The sequence below is a fragment of the Spermophilus citellus genome, assembly GCF_964194105.1.
Source record: "Spermophilus citellus genome assembly, chromosome: 8".
In the NCBI taxonomy this organism is placed as follows: Eukaryota; Metazoa; Chordata; class Mammalia; order Rodentia; family Sciuridae; genus Spermophilus; species Spermophilus citellus.
Genome location: NC_138189.1, coordinates 38,235,736 through 38,255,572, shown reverse-complemented (window position 1 = coordinate 38,255,572; position 19,837 = coordinate 38,235,736). Strand labels below are relative to the sequence as shown.

At 35.0% G+C, this 19,837-nt stretch overlaps 1 protein-coding gene across 2 annotated transcripts in view; it reads right to left on the bottom strand.

The window, feature by feature from the left end:
- ATP10D (ATPase phospholipid transporting 10D (putative)) overlaps positions 1 to 17,195 on the bottom strand; it is a 104,330-nt gene extending 87,135 nt beyond the window's left edge. For both annotated transcript variants that reach the window (XM_081303755.1, XM_081303756.1), the window contains exon 1: positions 16,958 to 17,195. The gene's annotated coding sequence lies outside the window, so the exon portion shown is untranslated. The remainder of the gene's footprint in view (positions 1 to 16,957) is intronic.
- Positions 17,196 to 19,837: the final 2,642 nt, after the last annotated feature.

The following is a 19,837-nucleotide window of genomic DNA, read 5'->3' as shown; positions in this document are numbered from 1 at the left end:
AAATATGACTGTGGCATCTAGATGCATTGTTTTATACTAGGAAAGTTTTCTCTTCTTACTATTTCCATACATAAATAGCTTATTCAATTCCCCCTTATGTGAGAATAAAGCTTTTATAAAAAATGCATATATAACTAAATACACCATATATTTCATGATAGATATCATAAATTATATAATAATATTATATATAAATATATATAAAATAAATATTCCTCAACTTACAGTGGGGTTATGTCTGCATAAACCCATCACAAGTTTAAAACATTGAGGTTGAAAATGAATTTAATACACCTAACGTACTGAAAATCATAGCTTGGTTTAGCCTACCTTAACTGTGCTCAATAGGTTTATACTAGCCTATAGTTGGACAGGTTCATCTAATTCAAAGCCTATTTTTATAATAAAATGTTGGATATCAGGTTAGTTAGCTTTGCAACACTGACCAAAATACCCAACAAGAACAATGTAGGAGAAGGGAAAAATTGATTTTGGCTCACAGTGACAGAGGTTTAGTTTGGTCATCCCAGTCCACTGTTCTGAGCCTAATGTGAGGCAGAACATCATGGTGAAAGGGCATGGCAGAGAAACACTGATCCATTTCTGGCAATCAGAAAGCAGAGAGAGAGAGGCAGGGAGATGTTGAAGGGAAGGTAACTCTTACAGGACAAGCCCCTAGTGACCCACCTCGTCCAGCCCATCCCTGCTTTATTACGTTACCACCCAGTCAGCTCATTCAAACTTGGATGGACTCATTAGGTCACACCTCTCATAATCCAGTCATTTCACCTCTGAACAGTCCTCTCATTAATTCAGGCACTTTGGGGAGACACCTCATATCCAAACCATAACAGATAACCTTGTGTAATTTATTGAATACCTGCATCCAAGAAAGGCTAACCATCCAGAACACTGTGCAGTATTGGTTGTTAACTTTCATGACTTTCATGTGGCTGACTGGGAGCCGCTGCTCACTACTACTGTTTACTGATGGCCCAGCATCACAAGGGAGGATTATATCACATATCTATAGCCCAGGAAAAGATTTAAAGTTCAAAATTTGAAGAACAGTACAGTTTCTACTGAATGATTAATGCTTTTTGCACCATCAAAAAGTAAAAAAAAAAAAAAATCATGAAGTTGAACTATTTGAAGTTAGGAACTGTCTGTGTATTTACACTTATGAATTATATACATATTTGTATATACAGTCTTTGGATGGCTTATTCCAATACTGAGAATATTAATGTGTCTCTTTCAATGTAGCTCATATTTTGAGGGAACCACATCTCTAAATGAATCACCTTTTGTGGATGTCTATGCTCCAAATTGACTTAAGGCAGTAAAAAGGCAAATAAATGTGTCTCTGTGTAACTGGTAAATTAAAAACAAACAAACAACAACAACAAAAAAACTCAGCTATACTTATGACTGAGTTCCTAGTTACCTTAATCTATTCTTAGAGCTAAATGAAAATAAACATTTATTAAAATATTGATGATAGCAATCTTTACCACTATGTTTTGACCTTGTAATACTAGACAGTCCTAAAATAATATATTATGAAAATGATAGAATTGTTTTTTATATTTGGTTATTCAATATTAACAAGATACTATTAATTCAACACAACTAAGATCACAACAATATCTACCACTTACAGAGATATGCCAAGTTCTTGCTGGGAATAAATATACATTAACTTTAGTCTTTGTCAAAAAGGATGTTCCGTTTCCTCATTTACTGATGAGAAAACCGAGGCCCACAGTGCTTGAGAAATGCACCTAACTTTCTTCCTACAGATGACTTTGTTTTTACTTTATCGAAGAAACCAAGTCATCAAAAGAAAGCTTGAACAAGTGCCCTCACCCAACCTTCCCCAGTGTAGATCTCATCTCAGAAACTGTCAAGGAGGCAGCCCATGTCTAGAGAGCTACACATCAAACTGAGCTCCCCACTCTCTCCAAACCTGCTCCCTTCAGGTTAGTCCTGTTAGTTGATGGCAGCTCCACCCTTCTAGATGCTCAGCCCCAAAGCCTTTGAGCCCTCCTTGGGTCCTTCTTCCTCTCATGACCCCCATCCAATCAGCAATTCTCTTGGCTCTCCCTCAAATATACACTAAGAAGCTAACCGCTTCCTCAGCATCACCCTAGTTGGCTGCTGTTGGCCTTGTCCTGTTAAAACCAAAAGTTAGACCCTGACATTTTCCCAATTACACTCTCTCAGGGTTTCCACATTAATTGTAGTAACAGCTTCCAGGTGTTTATGACCTTCCTCCCATGATTCTCCTTCCCTGCTTTATTTCTCATACAGCTTTCATGTCATTTCTTAACAATAGATGATTAACTTTTGTGTTTTAGCTTTTGTCTGTCTCCCTCCTTCAACTAAATAGGAATTTCTGTGTTGTTTTTTTCTCTCACTGATACCGCCTCCGGCTAGAGCAGTATCAGGCATGCAGTAGACTTTTGATGAATATTTGCTGGATGAGTATATGAATGAAAGAGTAAAATAACATCCCTCATAAATGCAATATAGACTGTTACTTTTAACAATCTTGGACACACTGGCTCTAGATATGACACAATTCACTTAGGCATTTCCTGGTATCTCACTACAGCTTTCATTAAGTATGCTAATGTTATTTTAGTTCACATGAAGGTCTAGAGCATGCAACCCTAAAGGGACACTAATCAGCCTCCACCACATGAAGACATAAAAGAGGAAATAAAACAAGCAGAACTTCTTTTTAAAAATAGCTGAGGTATGTAAATTTAGTTGTTCTAAAACTCTCAGGGAGGTAGTTCTTCTCAGTAACATAGTTTTTCTACAGCTTAAAGATGCTTATCCCTTTAAGTACCAAAACAATTTTATCTGGAATGGAAATCGTTATACAACATGTCTCAATTTTCCTGTTCTTGCTGTAGCATTTTAAATAAATTTAAATTTTGAGAATTTAGCATGAGTACTCTGAGCACCAGAGCAGTTCCAGCAGTGATGACTTCAGGATCTTCCAAAGAATAGCCAGAGGCTTCTCCTCAGTAGTTGAAAACCTCCTTGTTTTGAATGCACATATATGGTTTGACAGGCTTTTTCCTCCAAATATCTGTTCAAATATCTGCTTTCATAAATATTTAACTCTCACTTCCAACTCCCACAGAGAGGTTAATAAATGTAAATAAAATGACTTAAATGACCTCAATGGTCTTCCGGGAGTAGAAGATAAAAATTCAGCAAGATTGACTTAGTGAAATCATTTTCACTGTTCAGAGACCTCTTATCCTTCGATCTGTTTAATAAATAAGTATTGAAAGGCTACCATGTGCCAGTCAGGCCCTTTTCCAGGCACTGAAACCAAAGTGATACAAAGTTCCTGTATTGACTCCATGATTCTTGCCCTACATGAGCACATGGTAAAGGGATCTGCCCTGAGCTGACTCATGGGGTTCCCTCATTACCTGAAATACTTCAGAGATTAATTGCCATGGCATAAACATTGCTGTGTGTGTAGCCAGGTTTTAGGCAGAACACAGAAAGAGCTTAAGATACTACCCAATGAAGAAACAGGTAACATCCGAAACCAAGCCAGCACACAGATAAGTGCTAATTTCCAAAACTAGAGTCAAATATACTTTTAAATAGTAGAACACAAATTTCTTGGTGTGCTATGTATGTTTACTATAGCTCAGTGTGGTAAGCACTGTGTGTGTGTGTGTGTGTGTGTGTGTGTGTGTAAAACATGGTAAACACTGGATTGTAGTTATAAAGACAGTTTTTGAAAGATTATTAGGAAGACAGAGAGAAATGAGTTGAAATTTTTTAATATCAGCATCGCCTACAAGACCATCTTGCTCACTATTTCAACCAGTAACTGAACAATGTTTGGCACATAGCAGGCATTCCAGGAATATTGTTAAATGAATTAATTAATGTCAATCAGGTTCTTGGTGGTATACCATGCACCTTGGGAATGAATCCTCTTCAAATATCACAAATATTGAGAATAAAGGATAATCAATTTACAACCAGTATTGTTGAATGAATGAGTAGGGTCCTCTGCTAAGGTCTATTTGGTCAACTTCATCTTGATCCTTTCAATGACCTAAAGCCACCTCACCTTTGCCAGAGATGACAATTATATTTGCCCTTAGACTGTTGATGACTAAGGTTATATTAAACCAATGGTCCTCAAGTGAAACTAGTTTGGGCAATATCTGGAGATACTTTTGATTATGGGTGCAACAGGTGAGATATGCTGCTAAATTTTAGACTCTGCAAAAAATAGTCCCTCACAATAAAGAATTATCTAGCCCCAAATGTCAAAAATGCTGCTGTTGAGATACCTGGGTTAGAGCAAGTCATTCCATTTTTTTAAGAGACAGGTGGGTCTTGAGTTCCAATGAGACTTATAACCTTCAGTTTCCCCATCAGGAAAATACAATAATAGTATCCACATTGTAGGGTTGTTGTGAGGAGTTCATGATAATTTATGTAAGGTATCAGACATATAATAGACCCCAAAATCTAGCTAGTATACTATTACAAGTGCACTTATTGTTTGAGTATAAGATTTCTGAAAATCCTCAGTGAGAAAAGTGAAGCAGGAGGCATCAGAATACTAGACCTTAAATTATACTACAGAGCTGTAGTAACAGAAACCACATGTTGTTAGCACCAAAACAGACATGAAGGTCAACAGAACAGAAGACACAGGGACAAGCCCACATAAATATAGTTACCTCACACTAGACATAGGCACATAAACATACATTGGAGAAAAGATAGCCTCTTCAATAAATAGTGCTGGGAAAACCAGAAATCTATATGTAGCAAAATGAAATTAAACCCCTATCTCTCACTCTGCACAAAACTCAAAGTGGATCAAGAACTTAGGCATTAGACCAGAGACCCTGTGCTTACTAGAAGAAAAAATAGGCCCAAGTCTCCATCATGTTGGCTTAGGAACCCAATTCCTTAACAAGACTTGTAAACACAAGAAGTAAAATCAAGAATCAATAAATGGGATGATATCAAACTAAAAAGCTTCTTCACAGCAAAAGAAACAACCAAGAACATGAATAGAGAGCCTACAGAATGGGAGAAAATCTTTGCCCCCTGCACCACAGATAGAACATTAATCTCCAGGATAAATAAAGAACTAAAAAATTTAATACCAAAAACAAATAAACAACAACAACAACAAAAAAAAAAACACCCAATCAATAAATGGGCAAAGGAACTGAACAGGCACAGAAGAAATACAATGGTCAACAAATACATTAAAAAAAATGTTCAACATCTCTAGCTATTAGAGAAATGCAAATTAAAACTACACTGAGATTTTATTTCACTCCAGACAGAAGAGCAATTATCAAGAATATAAGTAACAATAAACGTTGGCAATGACTTAGGGGAAAAGGTATACTCATAAATGGCTGATGGGACTGCAAATTGGTACAACCACTCTGGAAAGCAGTATGGAGAGTCCTCAGAAAACTTGGAATGGAACCACAGTTTGACCCAGTTATCCCACTCCTTGGGATATCTCAAAGGACTTAAAATCATCATACTATACTGATGTAGCCACATCAATGTTCATAGCCCCTCAATTTACATTAGCTAAACCATGGAACCAACGTAGGTGCCCTTCAACAGATGAACAGATAAAGAAAATATGGTATATATACACAATGGAATATTACTCATCCATAAAGAAGAAAAAAAATATAGCATTTGCCAGTAAATGGAGGGAACTAGAGAATATCATGCTAAGTGAAATAAACCAATCACAAAAAAAAAAACAAAGGCCAAATGTTCTCTCTAATATGCAGATGCTAATACACAGTAAGTGTGAAAGAGAGTAGAATGAATTGGACATTACTTTCCTATGTTCATATTTGAATACATGACTAGTGTAACTCCACATCATGAACAACCACAAGAATGGGAAGTTATACTTCATGTATGTATAATACGGCAAAATACATATTATCACATATAAATAAAAATAACTCATAAAATATAAAAAAAAATTTCTGCTAAGTAGGAAAACCATTTTCAAAATGATAAAGCTCAGGAAAATCAGAATTTTAGGACTAAGGATATAAACTCAGTGGTTGATCTCTTTCCTAGCATGCATAAGGCCCTGGGGTTAAAGCAATGACTAAAAAAGCAAAACTGACAATTCAAAAAATAAAAAACAAAGAAAATTCAAAAATTTAAACCTGTTAAAAACCTTAAATATGTAACTTTTTATATAAGAAAAATGAGGTTCAGAGAAATTGGCTTGTTCAAGATTAAATAGCAAAATAATGTCAGCTTACATAAAATAGCTCCCTACCTTCTCTACTACAATTTTATTCCTTATGCATATATAGGTAGGCTTTTATTATTCCTAAACACAATGTCATTATTTACAAATATGTCATAAATTATTTATTCAACTTGAATACAAGGTTTTATGCTTCCTAAAATCATGTGATAGTATAATTAGCCTATAAAATAAAAATTATTCAGATACGCATCTATTTTAAAATTCTCAGTCTGTTCAAGCTCATTTGTGGAACTGCCCTATTGTTTCAGTATCATTGTAACAAGTCCTATTACCATGATGATGGTCAGCATTTTAAGTTAATATTTTATAAAAATCAATATTAGAAATTATTCACTTCTGGCTTAAATATTTAAATAAAAATATACTTTGTAAAAGAGCCTGAACAAATATCCAGAATTTGACATAGTACAAATAAATAGGCAAAAATAATATTTATCTTCAGTACTAACCTAAGAAAAGTAATTTAGGCAGAGTTAGAATTTTTTGTTTCTGATTGTAGCAAAAAACTTCTTTAAACTTCATAAATCTACTGAAAGCTAGCATTCATATAGTTCTGGGGGAAATCTAACCTTTCTTACTTTTCTAAAGCCATAAGACAATATGCCTTTAAAATGTTCATTTTTGTTTGCCCTGAAGAGAAAGATGCTCAACTCAGAGTTACAAAAGGCACAAAACCCAAATGTTTAAAAATAGTGAAACTATTATTCAACTGTAATACATCTAAATAATGGAAATATAAGATAGCTGTTAAAAAGTAATGTTTAAGAGAATGTTTAATGAGCGCAAAAATGGATGAAGTTTATAAAGATTTAAAGAATGATTCAAACCTGTATAAATGTCTGGTCTCAACTATGAATGTATAACATGCTAACATGGAAAATCTAGAATAAAATAACTTTTAAAACATTAACACTTTTTAAAATTTTCTTTTTTAGATGTAGATGAACACAATATCTTTATTTTTATTTATTTATTTTTATGTGGTGCTGAGGATTGAACTCAATGTCTCATACATGCTAGGCAAGCACTCTACCACTGAGCTACAACCCAGCCCAACACTGTTTTTTTGAGATAGTATATCAATAGCTGATTTCTATGTTAAGTATATTTTTAATGACTATCCATATTTTATCTATATTTTTTACCATCTGCTTATAAACTTACTTTGGATCCGAAAACAGTTCTTCATTTTAATCAAGAATACTAAAGTTAATGAAAAGCTTATTACTGTATATAATCATGAAACCTATATTTATGGTGAAGAAAAGCATACACAGAGGCTAATGTATTGCTTTTACATTTAAGATGTGAGAAGAGGCAATTCTTTGATTTTTTTGTTTGTCAAGAACAACTTCACATTATGCAAGACAAGCCTGCTGCAACACCCAAAATGTTCATGCTAAAGCCCTCAAGTAGCATGTATAGGTTCTAATATTATATCAGATTAATATTGAAGACTGGTATATACTAAATTAGTGATAATTTGGCCTTCATGAAGGCAAATATGTGTGCTCTTTCCAAGAAGTATTGAATGTAATTATAAACAGTGTAAAGCCAATTAAAGTATTCTTTTAACTAAAAAGATAATCACTAAAAGATATCTCATAGATACAGCTCATTAAACTTTAAAAGACAGTGTATTTAAATGCCTAGATACTTCTGGGACACAGTCTTATTCATGAAAATTAATTATAAAAGTAGAATTTAAAGGATATTGCATAAAAGAAAGATCAGATAATTATTTCAGTAAAACATGTTCATACTTATAGAAAACATATACAATACTAGATATCAAAAAAATCGCAAAGTCTTATAAAAAAGACCATTTTACATTTTAATATTACCTTGATTGCTCTTTACTTTAGAACATTAAAGTCAGTAGGGATCAGAATTTATTGGTCATATTTTCAAATTGTAATTAAAAACCCACTTCAAGACTCCTTCTGCTGATTCCTAGTATCTTCATAATATGACCAATATATAATATTCTGAAATTACCACATTCAGCATCACATGCACTGGTAAGGTAAAGAAAACAGACAACCAAAATTTCCATAATACATAAAGAATTTAATCCAATTTGATTAACTCTAAAGTGTATTCAAAGAATATAGCCTATGCTATGTACAGATGCACTATGAAAATACTTTTATGATTGGATTCTAATTTTATTTGCTTATTTATTATTTTGGGGGATACTAGGGATTTAAAACAGGGACACTTTACAGTACATTTCCAGTCCTTTTTATTTTTTTATTTTGAGACAGGGCCTCCCTAAATTGTTGAGGCTGGTCTTGAATTTGTTATTCTCCTGTCTCAGCATGCTCAGTCCCTGGGTTTATGGGTGTGCACCACCTAACCCCTGTTCTAATTTTATATAGAGTAATTAGTCATTCCCATAGGGAATCTGGATCATTCCCTACCTCTATAAACATGCACAGTATCTCTAAGAACACCTGATTCCCTATGGACAATCTGAGAGTCTTAAGAGTCACATTTGCTTCTTTTAATCATTGTCCAAAAATATACCCAAGATCAAAGGATAGGGGCACACACACAGCGCCCTCTTTTCTCCTATGAAACACAAAATGTATTCAGTTTAATTTTGCTTTTAAAGGAGATCTTTTGCCACCAAGTAAATAACATAAAGCTAGGCAACACAAATCTTTAAATATTGAACATTGCACTTTGGGCTTCTTCACAAGTTTTACTTTTTAAAACAACATCTTTTTCAGCCAGCCCAGGGATAATACAGAAGTATGAGAAACCAGTCCTTTAAAAGTGGGCCAGGCACTACCTGTCAGGGTCCAGTGAATATGCTGGCTTTCTCACCTGAGGATCCTGCCTGAAGTCTGTGTTCTCAAACTTACCACAGATCAGAATCACAAGGAAAGCTTGTAAGAGCACAGTTTCTACCTCTTTTCTGCCAAGCACAGGACCTGCCCACTTTCTGACTCAGTAGGCCTGCAGTGGGACCTGAGGGTTTGCATTTCTAACAAACTCAAGTGAAACTGATGCTTCTAGTCTGGGGACCACACTTTGAAAACCATCAACCCAAGCAACTCAAAGCTACCCTGGAACGTCTTACTTTTAATCTATAAATATATTGCTCCATGAATTCATAATCACTCAACATTATTTTTATGCAGTTAATCATTTCCACCCATGTATATGTATTACTATTTAAGTAATCAGTGAAACTGCTTTTCTGATACTGAAGAAATAGGACAATTATTTTCTGTATAAATAACCACAGAAATTTCTAAAATTTTTAAAAAATAATAACATGGTTAAGAAATGATAAGTGAAAAGAAATAGGAAAGTGGACTTACTTGTAGCTAAAATGAAAAGAACTCAGTCATTGAAAGAACAAATGGACTTTTAAAACTAAAAGTTTATATCAAGAGACTAAATCAAATGTTTTCTAAATGTCTCTCACATATTACCCAAAGCTATAAATATGAATCATATAAATAGGACAAGACTAAAGTTTTGAAGTATGTCTTCTCTTTAAGGTATATGTCATTGCTGGATAAGTGAAAAAGACAGGCATTACTTCATTTATTTTGTTTGAACTGTAGAAAAGTTATTTCAAGATAATGGATGAAGAGTTTAACCTCTAAAACCTAATAATTTGCTTTTGGAAATTACAGAGTAACTTTAAATATGTTATAAATATTACATAGGTAAGTATTATTCCTCAATGGCTAAAAATTACTTCATCTCATGATTTAATGTAATGGAATATACATTACATATACCAATCACTAAATTATCACAACATACATATTTAAATTGTCCCTGAGATCGGAACAGTAAGTATGACTAGTATATAAATATCAGTAATGGACAGGTCAAACTATTAATGGTAATTAAAAGAAGTTGATCATTTTTACTGGAATTATAAAATGAATTTATGGTAAATAATAGTCAACTTATTCAATGCTACTCAACTCCCCAAATATATTTATTTTGAATAAGTACTGATACTATATTTAGCTGTTTTCAAAACAGCAAACAGATTCATAATAATTGAGCACTCACCGTAAACCCTTAGCCTCTCTAAGCCTGTTTCCAAGTTGTAAAATGGAAATATCACCTATGTCACAGAGTTTTGTATGAAGATTTATTAAGAATATGTAGTACCTGACACACGGAAGATGCTCAGTGCCTTCCTTTAAATGGAGTTTACCGTGCTCCCGCGGTGTGCAGGGAATTGTTATAGATACAGGAAATAAACCAGAGAACAATGCAGATGAAAACTTCTATGTTTTAGAAGTTTACTTTTTAGCATTCGTTTATTTTACCTTGCCCTACATTCAATGCTGGGTCCTTAGGGGATGAATAAAAAACACCCAGAAAGAGATTAAAATTCTCAATTCAATTTAAAAAGATAAAATTGGATAATCATGCAGTGCATGAATTTAGGGAAATAGAAAATCCTACCAGAAGGCACGGTATGGAGTCCGAGGCTGGAAAGGGAAAAAAGGACTGCTTCTTATGAGAGAGAGAGAGAGAGCATCTAAATGAGCCTTGGCAAAAACCCAAATTCCCCATAGAAGAGATTTTGTAGATTTTTGAAAAATTAATATTATGAAAAGGAAGGTGGCTTGAAACTGTTTATGTAAGCAACTCTAAGTAGTTTCATATTGCTGGAATTTCAAATATAAATTAAAGACTAATTGGAGATTAAAGTGGGAATCTATGTTAGAACCATCTTGAAGTCTTCAATGGTTAAGATGAAGAATTTATACTTAACATTTATACTTAGAATTTATACTTAGAAGAAAGAGGGAATCATTGGAGATATTTCAAGAATATAATGTGGATTTTTTTTTCTTTTTTTTAGTACCAAGGATTGAACCCAGAGGTTAACCACTGAGTCACATCCCTGGCCCATTATTTGAGACAGGGTCTCACTAAGCTGCTTAGGGCCTCACCAAGTTGCTGAGGCTGGATTTGAACTTACGATCCTTCTGCCTCAGCATGAGCCACCTTCTCATGTTCCTCACGTGGCCGGGTGCCTCCTGTGTTGGTGCCATTTCTGATCTCTGCCTGTTATCATCCTACATCATTAAGCCTATACACCTTATCCATATATTCCTATCATCAACACACCTGTCCTGACCATGGCCCAAAATATGAAGCATACAAAATAATATGTGATTGACTGGACATTTGGGATCATCATGGTCCCTCTGGCACTGCTCAAATGAAAAGGGACAATTTGGGGGAAGAAAGCTAGTTGGGACGATTGCTTTTTCAAAGTTCCCTTATCCCATTGGGCGCATTTCCCTTTCCTTTTAGTCCTTGCTTTAGGGATCTTAAAAGTGCAATAATGCTTTAGATTTAGGAATTTTTCTACCTGGGTAAGGTAGAAACGTTGATTTCTTAACTAAAGGATATCACAGGAAAGTTGAACTTCTGACAAAAACATCTGAGAGCATCTTTTAAGCACAGTTTTTAGTGAAGAAAAGAAGGTTAGCAGGGCACAGTGGCAGATAATTGAAACCCCAGTGACTAGGAAGGCTGAGGCAGGAGGATCTCAATTTTGAGGTCAGCCTGGGCAACTTGGTGAGATCCTATCTCAAAAAAAAAAAAATAAGTAAATAAAAGGGCTGGGAGTGTAGCTCAGTGATATAGTGTCCCTAAGTTCATTCCCCAGTACCAAAAGAAAAAAGGGGGGAGGGTGTTATAATTATGATGTTTAACTATAACCTTCTATAATATTTTATTGCCTAATTAAAGTAAATTAGAATGTTGTGAAATCATGCTAAGTAATTATGAATACTATAAACTAAAGAAAGGATCTCACGACATTGAGGATGGTTGAAACTTGATTTTCACTTTCCTTCTTATAACCAAGGAGATTAAGATTTTTACAAGACTGTGGAATCAACCCAGATGCCCTTCAATAGATGAATGGATAAAAAAAATGTGGCATTTATATACCATGGAATATTACGCAGCACTAAAAAATGACAAAATCACGGAATTTGCAGGGAAATGGATGGCACTAGAGCAGATTATGCTTAGTGAAGCTAGCCAATCCCTAAAAAACAAATACCAAATGTCTTCTTTGATATAATGAGAACAACTAAGAGCAGAACAGTGAGGCTGAGCAGGAAGAAAAGACTAGCATTAAACAGAGACATGAGGCAGGAGGGAAAGGGAGAAAAAAAAAAAGGGAAATCACATGGAAATGGAGGGAGACACTCATTGTTATACAAAATTATATATAAGAGTATACGAGGGGAATGGGATAACAAACATGGAGGGAAATGAATTTCAATAGATGGGGTAGAGAGAGAAGATGGGAGGGAAGGGGAGGGGGGATATTAGAGGATAGTAAAGGTAGCAGAATACAACAGTCACTAATAAGGCAGTATGTAAAAATGTGATGTGTAGCCGATGTGATTCTGCAATCTGTATTTGGGGTAAAAATGGGAGTTCATAACCCAATTGATTCTAATCTATGAAATATGATTTGTCATGAGCTTTGTAATGTTGTGAACATCCAATAAAAAAAAAAAAAAAAAAAAAGATTTTTACAATCCATCTTACATGTTAAGGAGTTGAAAACTTCTAAGTTTGTTTTACTAACAGAAATGTAGTTGTATTTACCATCGTCATCCAGAAAGGCCTTAAACTGAATAAATAAACTTCAGGAAGATTAACTAAGAAGTATTTAATTAAGGCCTATCAGCATCAGATCCCAGCAGATGTGATCAACAGCAAATGAAGGGGAAGTTAAGCTCTAGTTAATCTAACCCTGCTTATTATTTCAGAAAATAGCTGGGAGCAGAAGAGCAAATGTGAGTAGAATCAAGATTTGCCTGTGGCTTTCCCTCTAGTCCAAATGTTCTCACCAGCAAATATAATTCAGAAATAATAATACTTGACATAAAATTACAACGTAATGAGGGAGATTGTGGGAACTGTATAAAAGGGGCTGGATATTTATTTATGTGTTCTTCATATCAGGACAGATTGTTTTATTAGGAGATTGGCTTTTTCTCCCCTCTGTTAACTAAATATATTCACTGTAAAAATCTTAGAAACTATAGATTAATACCATGAGAAAAATATAAATTTCCTAAAATCTCACCACCCAAATGAAAGTACTGTTAATATTTCATTTGCTCCCCTCCATTAAAGTAGCTTCTGTGCATAGGTTGATTTTGTTTTTCTAAAACTACAATATCATTTTGCAATTTGTTTTTTCTTTTCTTTTTTTTTTCATTTCTCATATTCCCCATCAGAATAGTTTTCTATATCATTGAATAGTCTTCCTAATAACCTCACACAATTTGATTTGCTTTCGATGTTTGCTAACATGATGTGTGCAAATGTGTGGACACAATTATTGCTATTCTGATATTCTTTGATGATTGAGAGGTTAACATTGCCCCTCCCTCAACCTTGAAAATTTTCAATTTATTTTCCTTTGTGAATTGCCAAATTATGTCTATTTTTCATTGGGGGTCAATTCTACAGGGGGGGGTTCATCTGTCTGTCTTAGTCCATTTGGGGTTGCTATTACAAATTACTATAAACTAGGTGGCTTATAAAAAAAAAGAGAGTTGTTTCTTATAGTTAAAAAAAGGCTCAAAGATCAAAGTGTGAATATATCTGATGTCTGGTGAGGGCTCACTGTCTGGTACTTAGATGGCACCTTCTTGCTGTATCCTCCCATGAGGGAATGGCCAAGGCAGCTTTCTATGCCTCTTTCCGAAGGGCACTAATCCCATTCATGAGGCCTTCTGCCCTATTATCTAAACATCTTCCAAAGACCCCCCCTCTCAAGACTATCAAATTAGTGATTAGGAATCAATAAATGAACTTGGGTGGGAGTACACACACCTTCCAAACCACAGCAATATTATAAAGCATTGCTTAATGTCTTTTTTAAAGGGCATGCTGGCGGTTAAGTATAGAGCCTAGCCTTTGTCTTTTGATTTTGCTTACAGTATTTCTGGTATTTTTGTGATTATAAAAGTAATAGTTGCTATAGAAGACTTGGGAATATCAGGTAAAATATAAAAAAAGAAAATGAAAGCTATAACTCTACCCCCTAGAAATGTGTATGTGTGTATTTTAGTACATGACATATTAATGAATATACCTATTAATGCAAGAGGAACTATATTCAAACAGGAACTTATTCAATGTTTTAATTTATAACCATGATATTTAAGAGCTTAATAAATATTTATTGACGAAATGAATCTTATATATAATTCTTTCAAAGGCATACTTTATACATTCAAGATATATGGTATTTGATCTTGCCACTCAATATACTGTAACATGTTTCCAAGTCATAACTTTTTTTCAAAATTATTTTGGTATCTGCATTTTATGTATATAAAGAGATAAAACTTAATTTATTTAAATATTTTTCTATAGGCTGTTTCTGATTTTTTTCATGCTATAGGTAAGTAACACTGTAATGATCTAATTATAAATCTTCAAATGGAATTTACATAATTTTCTAATGTATATTCCTAGACCCAGGGTCATTGAGTCAAAGCCTATGAATATTCACAGGTTTTAATACCTATTACCATATTATTGCCTCATATAATTGTATTAATATACCCTTCATTAAACATCTTAAATATGATTCCATTAAGGCCACAACTTTTACAAAATTAGTATCACTACTACTTCTTACTTCATAGATCAATGAAAAGTATTGTTTCTATGGCTAAAGACTTTTTTTTCTGAAATGAAATAAAGAGAATAAGGAGCCAATAATGTTTTCAAGAAAATACAACAATCCTCTGCTAAATGATAAGGAAAGCTGTTCAGCTGCTGTAATAATTAACCGGGTATGGTGATATCATCCAGCATACATATTATTGTTCCTGAAGTTAATAGATTCTCCTTTTCTTAAGCATGATAATCTCTTAAATTTATCTTCATCAATGTGTTTTGTTTCAGAGTCCCCAAATGATCTTGCTTATAGTATTTTTCTTTGCCTTCATTAAAAAAAAAAAAATTTCCAACTAAAGTAGGCAATAAATAAAACACAGTATGTGGACATTTTGTAAGTATTAATTTTAAAAATTGATTCTAAAAAGTACAGTTGTTTAACAAATGAATCATTCTGTTCAATTATAAATCATAATCCAATTCTGGGCATTTCCCTTCATTTTACTGACAATATCAAAATAATATGCTATTCAATTGTTTAGTCAGTAAGTATGAAAAGTATTCATTTTTGGTTAGCCAAGGTCAAACATTTCCCACATCCTGTTTCAAACTGTTTAAATTCTTCATTTTTTTTTCATAAAATGTAACAAGTGGCAACCGTTACAATGGTTTTTTTTCCTAAATAAATTGTTCAAATGCTGTTACCTTGTTTTTCAACACATATAGTATAATCTCACCTTGATAAAAATAAACTATCTTAATGTAGATTTGTAAGATATATTTATAATGAGAAAATAAAACAGTCTGGAAAAAGCTGTTATTACCTTTGGAAGTAGACTGAAGTATGGGCTCGCCTGGGTCACTGAATTAGTTATTCTGTTAATATGATAATGTGTTACAATTCTCACTCTTCACAAATCAACAAAGACTTTTTTTATGTTGGTAAAATTTAAATTTGGCCTCATCTAATTTAGACTGATACAATAATACTGGTGGAATCCCTACCTTTGTTGGTACATTTTTCAAGGTTGATTAGAGTTAGAGAACTGCCCAGACCCTGTAAAACTGAAAAGAACTATCTTCTTATGAAAAGAAGCAAGAAGAAACTTTGGTTTTATTTAGATCACATTCTAAATACCTTAGTCAGCATGCCTTAATGAATATGTGTAGTTTAAATATATTCTTTCCAAAGGCACATGGTCCCAAGTCAATACTACCTCAGGAATTCACTGCCCAACCCATCTCTCTGCTGTTTATAGTAAAAATATAAGAATATGTTCTATAATGTAAAATGAAGGGCGCCCCAGATAACAACTGAGTTCTTAAAGTGAGTGTTAGCAGGAAAGAATATGGTTTCAAAACTATTTCTGAGCAAGTTGCAACGCAAACACCTTTTTCTTCCCAAGTAACAATCAGTCCATGGTTTATGTATTGTTCTAAATTGCTAAACACTTTTCCTCTTCATCACCTTTTGGGGCAAGAAGCCAAAATGGCTTTAAAGGGCTCGATTTCGAAAAGAATGTGTGTGAACGGGTGTGTCTGCATGATTTACCTTCTTACAAAAACCACTTTTCAGTATAAGTCAAATAATTTCCCTAGAGAAATCCAGTAACTGAAAATGGTGCAATCGCTTCTCCATTTTTAAGTCCAGAACTCTAGTTTTGAGCCATGTCATCAAACCTCAACATGATTGGATGGGGAGAGGGAGAGGGAGAGGGAGAGAGGTAGAGAGGGAGGGAGGAGAGAGGGAGGAGGAAGAGGGGGAGAGAGAGAGAGGAAGAGGGGGGGAGGGGGAAGAGAGAGTATGGAAGAGGGAGAGGAAGAGAGGGAGAGAGAGGGAGGGGGAAGAGGGGGGGAGAGAGAGAGAGAGAGAGAGAGAGAGAGAGAGAGAGAGAGAGAGAGACTTAAAGAAAGAGAGCAGTGAGGCAGAAAGCTGAGAAGTAGAAAGGTTTGCTCTTTCACTCTTACCAATTTCTCCCCGGGCACACATCACAGCATGATGATCAATGAATTTCAAGGTGCAAGAAAAGAACCAAGTACAGATCCGAAGAGTGGAGGCGAGTTATGCCTCCGAGCCAGCCATTTGCCTTGGGGTATGGGGTTAGGGGCAATCTCTCAGCGCTAGAGCAGCAGCTGGAGCCGGAGCAAAATCCACGACCAATTTCTCCCTCTCCCCCTCCTCCCCTCCAGGGCCCCGACTCTGGAGCAGCTCAAGCTTCCGTGCAACGCCAATTGCCTGCTGTCCCGCCTCCCGTGACGTCGAGCGGGAGGAGCCTGGCAGCTGCAAGGCTCCAAGCTCCAGCTGTTGGACAGAGCTACCGGTCCCCCTAGGCAGATGCCCCAGTGACCCAGAGCTGGTACAGTCCCACCTCTGACTTTCACCTTGCATTACAGATTGCCCGTGGTTGAGGGTTTCATTTTTCTTGTTTTACAATTTGGTTGAACAATTGAGTCATTTACCAGGACTCGAAACACTCGACAGTTATTTTCTGGGTGGGAAAATATTTAATCTAAAAAATAAATATTGCAGTTTTATAGCTAGAAAAGAAAAAGACCACAGTTCTGATAACTGCGTTTTTTTCTTACTGCCTACCTTTCTATTTCTTTACTCAGGATACGGCAGCTATATTAATCATACACCTGACAGGGTCTGTTGACTTAAAACTTTAAAAAACTTAATAAATAAATAAATAAATAAACAAACTCCTAAAAAAATTTCAATGGTCTCTCTGTTCTTTCAAAACTTCTGATGAACTAAATGCTTTGGGAAGAGGAGAGACCATTTAGAGAAGGCAGAGCTTTCAGAAGAATTCAGAATAATCACTGCCTGCCAATTGTTTTTCCTCACCAAAACAAATATTAAAAGTAGACCAAACACCTCCACAGCTCGCCTATCTTTTGCCTCTATCTACCGTTCTCTCAAATATTTCTCAAATGTGTAGCAGTGTGAAGAAAACTAAACAATCATGCAAATATTTGGCCATTAGTGAAGCTATCACCAGGACAGATACAGGAGCTTGGTTGGGAGGTTTGAAAATTCTCAGAACAGGAGAGGCCAAACAAGTTTTTGCACCCACCTAAAAGGTAGTTGTGCCAAAACAAGGTCTGGGTGTGGTATCCTGTGATGCTTGATTAAGGTAACCTCCTTCTGCAGGGAAGGGCAAATTGCTAGAGTTTAGTCAACTCTGGAATAATTCCAGCCTTGGTACAACCCACTGTCACTTATATGGCCTAGGAAAGTCCTGGTCCTAGTAGCAGTCATGTGACTATCTTCAACATGAATTGAGATGAAACAAATTTCCTTTCTGCTAGGCAATCTTCCCAAGCAACTTAAAACTTCTAATGGGCCTCCTTAAGCTCCCCAATCAGCAGGGATGTAACCTCTTGGAAGGCCTTTCTGGGAAAGTGCATACCAGGACAATTCAGGCTTGTAGCTATTTGCATCCTGTTTGGATTGCTTCAATCAGTGGTTCTAAGTAGCTACACATCAGAGTCAACTTTGGAGTCTGATGCCAAAGCCCCACCCAAACCAATTAAACTGGAATCTCCAGGGATGGGGCTCTGGCAACTTCTTTCTTTCTTTCTTTCCTTCCTTTTTTTTTTTTTTTTTTTTAAGCTCTCCGCTTGACTCTAATGTATGGCAAGAGTTGAGAATCACTGGAGGATAAGATATAAATTAGTGTCTTAAAGGAAACTCCACATGACAATTAAGTTTAAAAATGCAGTAGCTGAATAATATTAAACATTTTATAATAAAAATTATCCTTATATATTATTTATATATTTTCATTTTCAATATGAATATAGAAAATATGTATCAAGATACACATCAAAATTGTGTCCCTGAGCTGGGTGCAGTGGTGACCACCTGTAATCCCAGCAGCTCAGGAGGCTGAGGCAGGGGGATTCCAAGTTCAAAGCCAGTCTCAGCAACTCAGCAAGGCACTGATAAAAAATTAAAAGGGCTTTGGAAGTGGCTTATTAGTTAAGCACCCCTGGGTTCAATCCCTGGTACAAAAAAAAAAAAGAAAAAATTGTTCACTAAGAGAGCAAGAGTAGATGAGTAAGGGGAGGTTACTAGCTTTATGGGTGTGTCTGTTTCATTCAAATGAACAAAAGCAGTATATGTCCTTTCTGTAATTTAAATATCTAATATATCTAATAAAAATTTTTAAATTAATACTTATAAATGTCATAAAGTTCATTGGAAATAACCACTGTTAAAGTGGGTTTTCAGTTGGCTGGGCTTTTTGTGTTTTGTTGTTGTTTTGTGTTTTATTTGCAAATACTCCTCAAGTATATAGCTTTTCTCCTGAGTTAATTCCATTTTGTAAAAAAAGAAAATTCATAAAATCCTGAATTTGAGACACTATTTAAATATGTTAATTCATAGTCATTTCTAAGTTAAAATATATTTACTTTCTTGTAATTTCAGAAATATATTCAACTTTTATGTATTCCTTATGAAATTTTAAAAACTAATATTCAAAAGTATATGATAGGGATACTCTTCTTCAGCTGGGAAATTATTTAGTTTCTTGTTATAGTTAAGATATGAGATGTCCCCCCAAAATTCCTGTTAATGCAGAAATGTTGGTGGTGAAATAACTAGGTTATGAGAACTGTAAACTGAGCTCCTAGTTTGAGTGGACTGGGTGGTGACTCTAGTCAGGTAGAGCTTGGCTGGAGAGAGGTGGCTTACTAGGGATCTGACCTTGAAGGATATGTCTTCCCTGTGGCCCTTTCTCTTCACCCTCTCTCTGCTTCCTGACTCCTCCATGAGCTGAGCAGTTTTCCTCTGTGGGCCTCACATTCAGCCAAGAGCAATGAAGTTGGCCATTTGTGAAT